Genomic DNA, 11,028 nt, shown 5'->3' with positions numbered 1-11,028 from the left:
TCAGGTACAGGTTAGTACACTGCTCTGACATTCGGGAAGATGGCAGCTGAAATCCCCCTCCAGCCATCCACGCTAGGTTTTTCGTGGTTGGCCTAAGTTGCTCAAGAGAAAGTAATCCTGCAATACATTAATCAACATATCCAGAAAGAGTAACGTGTCATCGACGGTGAGATTCTTAGAGACGGAGCACACTCTCAGAATGTTGGATGGAATGGAGAAGTATTCGGTCATGCTCTTTTCGAAGAAACCATACCGTCATTTCTCTTGAGCAACTTAGGTCAACCACGAAAAACCTAGCGTGGATGGCTGGAGGGGGATTTCAGCTGCCATCCTCCCGAATGCCAGTCCAGTGTACTAATCTGTACCACATCGCTCAATTCACCAAAAAATCAGGGGTACTGTCACTAGAAGCCATCCATTCCCAACCAATTTAGAATCATGCCGACGGAGAAACGTAAACGGTGAAAAGGAAAGCTTTGTGTCGTCACAAGTAACGAGACATCTGAACACACACGGTAGAGGTTAATGTCTTGCATAATCCACCTACCTTTCTGCAACTTTTTGCAGAAAACCTCTAATAGTTGCACTGGTATCGGACGCTTTCGCACAAAGCTAATCTCGGGAACTATTATAGCGATTTTTTTAAAGAATACTCCGCCATTTGACTGTATATATCTGTATATTTCCCGTGAACAACCTAGATTTCGGTTTTCACGCCATTATCGAGTACAATGATCTCAAACTATTAATGCAGTTTGCTGTGCATTGCGCAGGATGACTTACTAGTAAGTTTATATCTGTTATACATTTTAATGTGTCAGGTCTTCTAGAGCCTATATTCTTTGACACTGCTTTCATTGTTACATCTTGAAGGCATGTGCCAGTCTTGTGTTTACCTTTTTTGGGCTGACTTTCCCAGAAATGATATCTTTGTACAGTAATGTGCTGCGTTCCTAAAAAAGCGTTAATTTTGAACAATTTATATCATGTTAAGCAAATTGTTGAACTGTGTATTTGTCATCCTGCACAGTACACAGCAAAATGACGTTAATGATCTACGAACATTGTACTCGATAATGGAGTTAAATAATATGTCAAGCCGCACAGTACACAGAAAAATACGTTAATGGTCTCATATCACTGTACTTGATAACAGCGTGAAAGCAGAAATCTAGAATCTACACAGGAAATATACAGAAAGATACAGTCAAATTGCGGTGTATTATTTCAAAAAATAATCTATGTCTGTGGCTCAGTATCGTCGAAAATTTTTTACGGTAGGGATTTTGGTATGGTTTTCAATAAGAGATTCCTGAGGAACATTTATGTACATAATTTATTACCGCTACTACAGACACGTCGTAGATACAAGCCATAGATACTTAGCGTTACCTGTGCGGAGCAAACGGAAATGTTAACTGTTAAATACTGAATCATACTTTTTAATAAAAATAACATCGCTTTATTTTTAATTAATAACTGTGAGTACTCAATGTGAATTAAAATATAGTACAAAAATCTGAAACAACGAACACAAAATAAGATTTTTTTAATTTCTAAATATTGAACAGTATTATTGATGGATATAATTTTTTTTTCATTTCACAATAAGGCATTTCCCATATGTGTCTCAAATTTTAATTTACTTTCGAATGACTAATAACTAAAATGAAAAAGGTTAACTACTATAAACAAAATAGCCTATGGCTGTGAGATGTTTTTATAAATTTTTTAGTACGTGATCCATTTTGGGAATTCCACTTGCATCATCAGATGCACTTATGCACATAGCAAAAATTTTGCTAAATGGTTTTTGAAAACACTTAAATTTATGGAAAATTTTTGCTATGTGCACAGACGCATCTGAAGATGAGAACGGAATTCCCGGAATAGATCATTTAAGAAAATGTTACAGACCTGTCACATAGCCAGAGATTATTTTATTTGTAACTGGTAATCATATAGATTTCTGTATTCCCTCCATCCAGGACAATGGATAGTCAAAGTACAACAGGTTATTTTTATCAAAAATTGTGATTCAATATTTGTTAAATAACACCCCACTTGGTAATAAATGTAGCGACTTACGATCATCAGACATGCACGCTACGCACTCAGGTACCAGCAATTACGTTAATATGCACGAAATTTTTTTAACGTAACAGCGCTTGGAAATAGTCTAATCTTTAAACGGATTTTTTCAAGTGTTTTTGAAGATTGCGTAGTACTGCTTTAGGAAACTGCAAGTACGAAAGAAAGCTGAAAGGGGCCAGTCCCTGATACTCTTCTGTATTTGCTTGGTATCAGTTATAACAGGTGTTTTTATTTTTTAATATTAACCGGGTAAAAAACCGAAATATCAGTTGGTCAAAGCAGCAGTACTGAAACTTTTCGTTTTTAAATAAACCTTTTCTAAATAACGAGTAATTTTTACTCGTAACATTTGCATTACTTGGAATTATTACGTAATTGTAGAAATTGGGAAAGAGATCAGAGCTATTTTAATGACAATGCCCACAGAAACGAGCAACAAATACGTATCTTAAGAATTGGTACAGCGTTGCTGACACGATAATGCACCTGATACCACGTGGCATGGGCTATTAGATAGTACGTGTGTACATGCAATGTGCAAGAAGCTGGTCTATACAGTAGTTTCTAACTGTCGTCATCGGATATCAGTGATATTACAGAACACCACCATCCTTAATCTGGACGTATTTTACGAAGTAGGCCCATTGCTTTAAAAGATTAACAACAGGGGAAGCCACAACAAATTTGTGACCTAATATAAGGACAAAACTTAAAAATTAACAGTTCATTCATAATTACAGTAAAAATTGAAAACAACTGATCTGCTTCCTGTGTCTACGTAACGCGCCTTTATCTACCTGTAACCTTTGAAAATAGACAAATGAACATGAAAAACAGAGTTCTTCAACCTCAGTTTTCACCCTTTAGCCCTGACTATTAGTAGCGTCCAAATAATAGTGTCATTCCCAATTGCAACCTGATTTTTGAGCAGAGTTTCAAAAGATTAGAATCAAGAGGAGAATGCTGGTGATTTTTTGTAGTAGTCAACCACGTATCAGTTTTCGAGAAAGGCAGCGAACGGTGGAGTGAGTAAGTTCTCTTTTATTTCACTACCTGGATTTAATATTTTGATTCTATGTATCCTGAAAGTGAGAGAGTCAAAATTTTTCAGTCTGTGTTCGATTTCTGCGTTTATAACAGGAAATAATAGGAACAAAAAACCGAAAATCAGTTATCTCAGAAACTGGCAATTCTGAGATGTTTTGACAGTCCGGTTACAGTAGCGTTGAAAAAACGGATATGACCGAGAAGTAGTCGCTCCACTGCTTGCAGGCTGCAGCCGGTAACGCATCTCCGGTCGGAAGGCGAGGTGAGTGTGAAGGAGGGCGTGGGCAGACCTTGGTTTGGGCCGGCCCAGGGCCGAGGTCGCGGCAGGACAGGGGGATCGCCGCGGGCGGCCTGTGAGGAAAAGCGAACCGGCGCGCGGCTGGCTGCTGGCGCGACCACGCCCAGCTCGCAGCCCGCGGCAGCCCCGGTGACCTTGGGCGCGGGCCCGCGCGCTCTTGAACCGCACCGCCAGCCAGGGCGTGGCGGAAGCGGAGCCGCACGGCCGCAGCCCGGATACGCCGGAAGCTGTCGCGTGGAAGGTTCTGTCCGCAAGGGAACTTGCTGAGTGTCCCACATCAACGCCTGCCGACCTCACGGGCGACGAGGCAGCTAACGTTCACAATCACGAGACACGGTGCCAGCGTCACACGAGACGTGCTAATTAACGTGATTTGCGACGGTAGCACTCTCCAGCGATAGCTGCCGACTGTGTCTGGCTCGCAAATAGGACTGTTGGTATGATTCCGTAAATTTTCCCGGTGTGTTATACACTACTGGCCATTAAAATTGTTACACTACGAAGATGACGTGCTTCAGACGCGAAGCCGCGCTGGGTTAGCCGAGCGGTCTGAGGCGCTGCAGCCATAGACTGTGCTGCTGGTCCCGGCGGAGGAGGAGGAGGAGGAGATTAGTGTTTAACGTCCCGTCGACAACGAGGTCATTAGAGACGGAGCGCAAGCTCGGGTTAGGGAAGGACGGGGAAGGAAATCGGCCGTGCCCTTTCAAAGGAACCATCCCGGCATTTGCCTGAAGCGATTTAGGGAAATCACGGAAAACCTAAATCAGGATGGCTGGAGACGGGATTGAACCGTCGTCCTCCCGAATGCGAGTCCAGTGTGCTAACCACTGCGCCACCTCGCTCGGTGTCCCCGGCGGAGGTTCGAGTCCTCCCTCGGGCATGTGTGTGTGTGTGTGTGTGTGTGTGTGTGTGTGTGTGTGTGTGTGTGTGTTTGTCCTTAGGATAATTTAAGATAAGTAGTGTGTAAGCTTAGGGACTCATTACCTTAGCAGTTAAGTCCCCTTTTTGAACAGACGCGAAATTTAACCGAGAGGAAGAAGATGCTGTGATATGCAAATGATTAGCTTTTCAGAGCATTCACACAAGGTTGGCGCCGGTGGTGACACCTACAACGTGCTGACATGAGGAAAGTTTCCAACTGATTTCTCATACACAAACAGCAGTTGGCCGGCGTTGCCTGGTGAATCGTTGTTGTGGTGCCTCGTGTAAGGAGGAGAAATGCGTACCGTCACGCTTCGGACTTTGATACAGGTCGGATTGTAGCCTATCGTGATTGCGGTTTACCGTATCGCGACATTACCGCTCGCGTTGGTCGAGATCCAATGACTGTTAGCAGAATATGGAATCGGTGGGTTCAGGAGTGTGATGCGGAACGCCGTGCTGGATCCCAACGGCCCCGTACCACTAGCAGTCGAGATGACAGACATCTTATCCGCATGGCAGTAACGCATCGTGCAGCCACATCTCGATCCTTGAGTCAACAGATGGGGACGTTTGCAAGACAACAACCATCTGCACGAACAGTTCGATGACGTTTGCAGCAGCATGGACTATCAGCTCGGGGATCACGGCTGCGGTTACCCTTGACGCTGCATCACAGACAGGAGCGCCTGCGATGGTGTACTCAATGACGAACCTGGGTGCACAAATGGCAAAACGTCATTTTTTCGGATGAATGCAGGTTCTGTTTACAGCATCATGATGGTCGCATCCGCGTCTGGCGACATCGCGGTGAACGCACATTGGAAGCGTGTATTCGTCATCGCCATACTGGCGTATCACCCGGCGTGATGGTATGGGGTGCCATCGGTTACACGTCTCGGTCACCTCTTGTTCGCATTGACGGCACTTTGAACAGTGGACGTTACATTTCAGATGTGTTACGACCCGTGGCTCTACCCTTCATTCGATCCCTGCGAAACCCTACATTATAGCAGGATAATGCACAATCGCATGTTGCAGGTCATGTACGGGCCTCTCTGGATACAGAAAATGTTCGAGTGCTGCCCTGGCCAGCACATTCTCCAGATCTAAAAATGGTTCAAATGGCTATGAGCACTATGGGACTCAACATCTTAGGTCATAAGTCCCCTAGAAATTAGAACTACTTAAACCTAACTAACCTAAGGACATCACACACATCCATGCCCGAGGCAGGATTCGAACCTGCGGCCGAAGCGGTCGCGCGCATTCTCCAGATCTCTCACCAATTGAAAACGGTTAATGGTGGCCGAGCAACTGGCTCGTCATGATACGCCAGCCACTACTCTTGATGAACTGTAGTATCATGTTGAAGCTGCATGGTCAGCTGTACCTGTACTCGCCATCCAAGCTCTGTTTGACTCAATGCCCAGGCGTATCAAGGCCGTTTATATGGCCAGAGGTGGTTGTTCTGGTTACTGATTTCTCAGGATCTATGCACCCAAATTGCGTGAAAATGTAATCACATGTCAGTTCTAGTATAATATATTTGTCCACTGAATACCCGTTTATCATCTGCATTTCTTCTTGGTGTAGCAATTTTAATGGCCAGTAGTGTATGTTTAAGTTCCGGCGTGATTGTGTACTCAGCGATCGCACCTTATGATGGCGGCCAGATGGATCGCCGAAATATCGTGTAGTGAAGACGATCTTATGCGGCAACATACCCGTGAAGAGCATAAACAGGGCTGTTGGTACTTTTAGAAATATCGGGACTCCGATATATCGATATTCTGCAAACATCTTTGTTGCCTGTCGATATAGCGAAAAAAGTTCCGATATGTCGTTATATCTACGAGAAAGATATCGATGTACCGGCCTATAAAAATATCAGCTGCACATTGTAAATACACAGCTAGTTTCAGAGCTGTATATTTAAGTATTGGTTTATTATTAGATATTCTGTACATCAACAAGCTGGAAGCCTGTTTATCACCCTTAGAACATGACTTTAAAGGAAAACGATGCACGTTCAAGCTTGGCATCCACTGTGCTAACAATAGTAACTGCGTGTAAGTGGCACAATAAAAGGTTACCCATGGGTCTGTCGTTCGCTTTCGTCACATATCGGATTTTTCCTGATCGCTTCATGTCGACTTAACCTGTTTTCTCATTTCCGCAAACGCCAGCGACCTAACAGTTTTAATGTCAAAATAGCGTGGCGAATGTAAACGCTGTGGTCTCTGTTGTTAGCGCCGAGTGCGACTACGTCCAAATTTGCCCTCACACGTCTCCGCCCATCGCAAAGACCAATCTTGTCATTTAGATTTTTGTTTACCATTTTCAGCAACTGCTTTTGAAGAATGCAGATGTGAAGAAATAGCACACTAGTTGCATTGAAACGCAACTGGTGTGCTATTTCTTCACGTCGGAAATCTTGTTATTCCATTCACACCGCTACTCACCAGTACACTCGGACTTCTTCTTTGTGCCATCCATACGTACTTCACACAGTCAAAGAGAAAGACTGGACGTGATGAACGCTCAAAAAGTACTAAGACTCCTACACACAGTGAACGTGAAATTATGTTCTACTACAGTTTCAAAAGAACAATTTCAGGTATTTACCGAAAATCGCAAAAAATATATAATACAAAATATAAATATCGGCGCTCGATATTGCCATTTCGATATCGAATTATCGATATATCGGTGAAGAAAATATCGCCGATATACAGGGTGATTATAACTAAACTTTCAAACCGCTGTAGAAGTAACACCACTGGTCAGAATGACGTCAAATTGCAACGGAATATTATCGGAGAAGGGGGGAAACGTATGGCAGAAGAAAAATAAATAGTTACAAAATGTAGCAATAGATGGCACTGTATGCATCATAATTTAATAGTGGTCGACTACAAATGACAAATGAATTATACAACAATTCCTAAGGTGTACGTTTGCCGTTAAACAAACTGTACTGCTCAGTGTGCATCGTTGTACAGGTGTGATACTGTTAGTTACGTAAGCCCATCCACCACGGCACGGTCATATCACATAGGATGGGAAAAATCGGTTTTTAATTGTCCTGAGGCCAAAACCCGCATAAAAAGCGTCAATCATATCGGTTTTTAATTGTCCTGAGCCCAAAAACCGCATAAAAAGCATCAATGAAAATTAAATTGGATTATTAATTTCAATGTGACTGGCGCAGAACATGTTCAATATGCTGTCCACCGTCTTTTGCAATAAGCTGCAAACGAGAAACAGCATGTTCCACAGTCGATTGAAGTGTTTATGGGGTCACGTTCAGAATGTGTAGCGCAGCGCGTGCCTTCAATGCAGCTAAGTTTGCAATCGTAACACTGAACACAACATCTTTCAGATAGCTCCACAGCCAGAAGACACAAGGATTAAGATCAGGTGATCGGGACGGTCAGGCTGTAGGGAAATGGCGGCTCATAATTCTAGCATTTCCGAAATGGCGCTTCATCAAATGCTTAACTGAATTCGTAACGTGCGGAGGTGCGCCATCTTGCATAAAAATGATCCCATCCACGCTGTTGGAGAGCTGAAATAACGTCGTTGCGCCAAAGACACTCATAGCGCTTAGCAGTGACGGTACAGGTAACAGGACTGGGTGCACCTTTCTCTTCGAAAAAATATGGTCCTGTGATAAATGATGCCGTAAACCCGCACCACACTGTGACCTTTTCAGGACAAAGTAGTACTGGTTGATTTGCGTGTGGATTTCACGTTGCCCATTTTCGACCATTCTGTGTATTGACATACCCTGTCAGATGGAAGTGCGCTTCGTCTGTCCACAAAATCTTCTGCTGCCAGTCATTGTGCACGTCCATGTGAGCAAGAAATTCTAAAGCAAAGGTCTCTCTTGCTGGCAGGTCAACAGGAAGCAACTCGTGCACATGGGTAATTTTGAAGGGATAGCAAAGGAGGATGTTTAGTAGGATTTTACACACCGTGCTACCGGGTATGTCCAGTGTTCGGGCAATTCTCCGTGCAATACAAGTTTGCACACTACCTCTCGTCTCCTCCTGCATTGCTGTGGCTACTACTTCCATTGACGTCGTTTCAATCCGTTTCCTCCCTCTACCAGGTTGCACACCAAAAGAACTCGTATCTTCGAATTTCCGAATAATTTTTTACAGACCCACGGCAGTCAACGGACCAATGTCTTATTTCAAACCCATCAGTGTCCGAAACTTCTGCAGAGCGCCGTGTGCAGTCTCATCATTCTTGTAATATAGCTTTACAGGCAGAGCACGATCCTGCATTGAGACAGTCACTGCGAACGTCACAGACGCGAAAGTAGGAAAAGCTGTGTACCCGCTGTGTTTATACCAACTTCAATGGCTCGTGCGCATGGCAGGTGTTTTCATCTACGTATTCTGACACATACAGCGCAATCTATTGATCAATTTTCACACTAACTTTTTTTCTTCAGCCGTACGTTTTCCTCCTCCTCCGATAATATTTCGTTGCAATTTGACGTCATTCTGACCAGTGGCGTAATTTCTACAGCGTTTTGAAAGTTTAACTCGCGGTCGCTCGCGAATATTGTTGTCACGCGATAATTCCCGTGTTAGATTTTTTTCTAACAATGAGATCTTGCACCTCTTTATCTCTTTATGCCAGACAAAGACACTTTTATACAGTAAATAATTTCTTTATTATTACCAAAGCATTATAAATTAGTGTTGTTGTTGTGGTCTTCAGTCGAGAGACTGGTTTGATGCAGCCGGCCGCGGTGGCCGTGCGGTTCTGGCGCTGCAGTCCGGAACCGCGGGACTGCTACGGTCGCAGGTTCGAATCCTGCCTCGGGCATGGGTGTGTGTGATGTCCTTAGGTTAGTTAGGTTTAAGTAGTTCTAATTTCTAGGGGACTTATGACCTAAGATGTTGAGTCCCATAGTGCCCAGAGCCATTTGAACCATTTTTGAACTGGTTTGATGCAGCTCTCCATGCTACTCTATCCTGTGCAACCTTCTTCATCTCACAGTACCTACTGCAACCTACATCCTTCTGAATCTGCTTAGTGAATTCATCTCTTGGTCTCCCTCCACAAGCCGGCCGAAGTGGCCGTGCGGTTAAAGGCGCTGCAGTCTGGAACCGCAAGACCGCTACGGTCGCAGGTTCGAATCCTGCCTCGGGCATGTATGTTTGTGATGTCCTTAGGTTAGTTAGGTTTAACTAGTTCTAAGTTCTAGGGGACTAATGACCACAGCAGTTGAGTCCCATAGTGCTCAGAGCCATTTGAACCATTTTCTCCCTCCACAATTTTTACCCTCCACGCTGCCCTCCAATGCTAAACTGGTGATCCCTTGATGCCTTAGAACATGTCCTACCAACCGATCCCTTCTTCTAGTCACGTTGCGACACAAATTTTTCTTCTCCCCAATTATGCTCAATAAAATGGTTCAAATGGCTCTGAGCACTATGGGACTCAACTGCTGAGGTCATTAGTCCCCTAGAACTTAGAACTAGTTAAACCTAACTAACCTAAGGACATCACAAACATCCATGCCCGAGGCAGGATTCGAACCTGCGACCGTAGCGGTCTTGCGGTTCCAGACTGCAGCGCCTTTAACCGCACGGCCACTTCGGCCGGCTATGCTCAATACCTCCTCATTAGTTATGTGATCTACCCATCTAATCTTCAGCATTCTTCTGTAGCACCACATTTCGAATGCTTCTATTCTCTTCTTGCCCAAACTATTTATCGTCCATGTTTCACTTCAATACATAGCCACACTCCATACAAATACTTTCACAAACAACTTCCTGACACTTAAATCTATAATCGATGTTAACAAATTTCTCTTCTTCAGAAATGCTTTCCTTACCATTGCCAGTCTACACTTGATATCCTCTCTAATTCGACCATCATTAGTTATTTTGCTCCCAAATAGCAAAACTCATCTACTACTTTAAGTGTCTCATTTCTTAATGTAATTCCTTCAGCATCACCAGATTTAATTCGACTACATTCCATTACCCTCGTTTAGCTTTTGTTGATGTTCATCTTATATCCTCCATTCAAGACACTGTCCATCCCATTCAACTGCTCTTCCAGGTCTGACAGAATTACAATGTCATCGGCGAACCTCGAAGTTTTTATTTCTTCACCAAGGATTTTAATTCCTGCACCAAATTTTTTTTTGTTTCCTTTAATGCTCGCTCAATATACAAACTGAATAAAATCGGGGATAGGCTACAACCCTGTCTCACTCCCTTCCCAACCACTGCTTCCCTTTCATGCCCCTCGACTCTTATAACTCCCATCTGGTTTCTGTACAAATTGTAAATAGCCTTTCGCTCCCTGTATCTGACCCCTGCCACATTCAGAATTTGAAAGAGAGTATTCCAGTCAACATTGTCAGAAGCTTTCCCTAAGTCTGCAAATTCTAGAAACGCAGGTTTGCCTTTCCTTAATCTTCCTTCTAAGATGAGTCGTAGGGTCAGTATTGCCTCACGTGTTCCAACTTTTCTACGGAATCCAAACTGATCTTTCCCGAGGTCGGCTTCTACCAGTTTTACCATTCGTCTGTAAAAAATTCGTGTTAGTATTTTGCAGCCGTGACTTATTAAACTGGTAGTTTGATAATTTTCACATCTGTTAACACCTGCTTTCTTTGGAATTGGAATTAT

This window comes from Schistocerca americana, chromosome 2 (genome assembly GCF_021461395.2).
Source record: "Schistocerca americana isolate TAMUIC-IGC-003095 chromosome 2, iqSchAmer2.1, whole genome shotgun sequence".
Lineage (NCBI taxonomy): Eukaryota > Metazoa > Arthropoda > Insecta > Orthoptera > Acrididae > Schistocerca > Schistocerca americana.
This window is presented reverse-complemented; position numbering follows the sequence as displayed.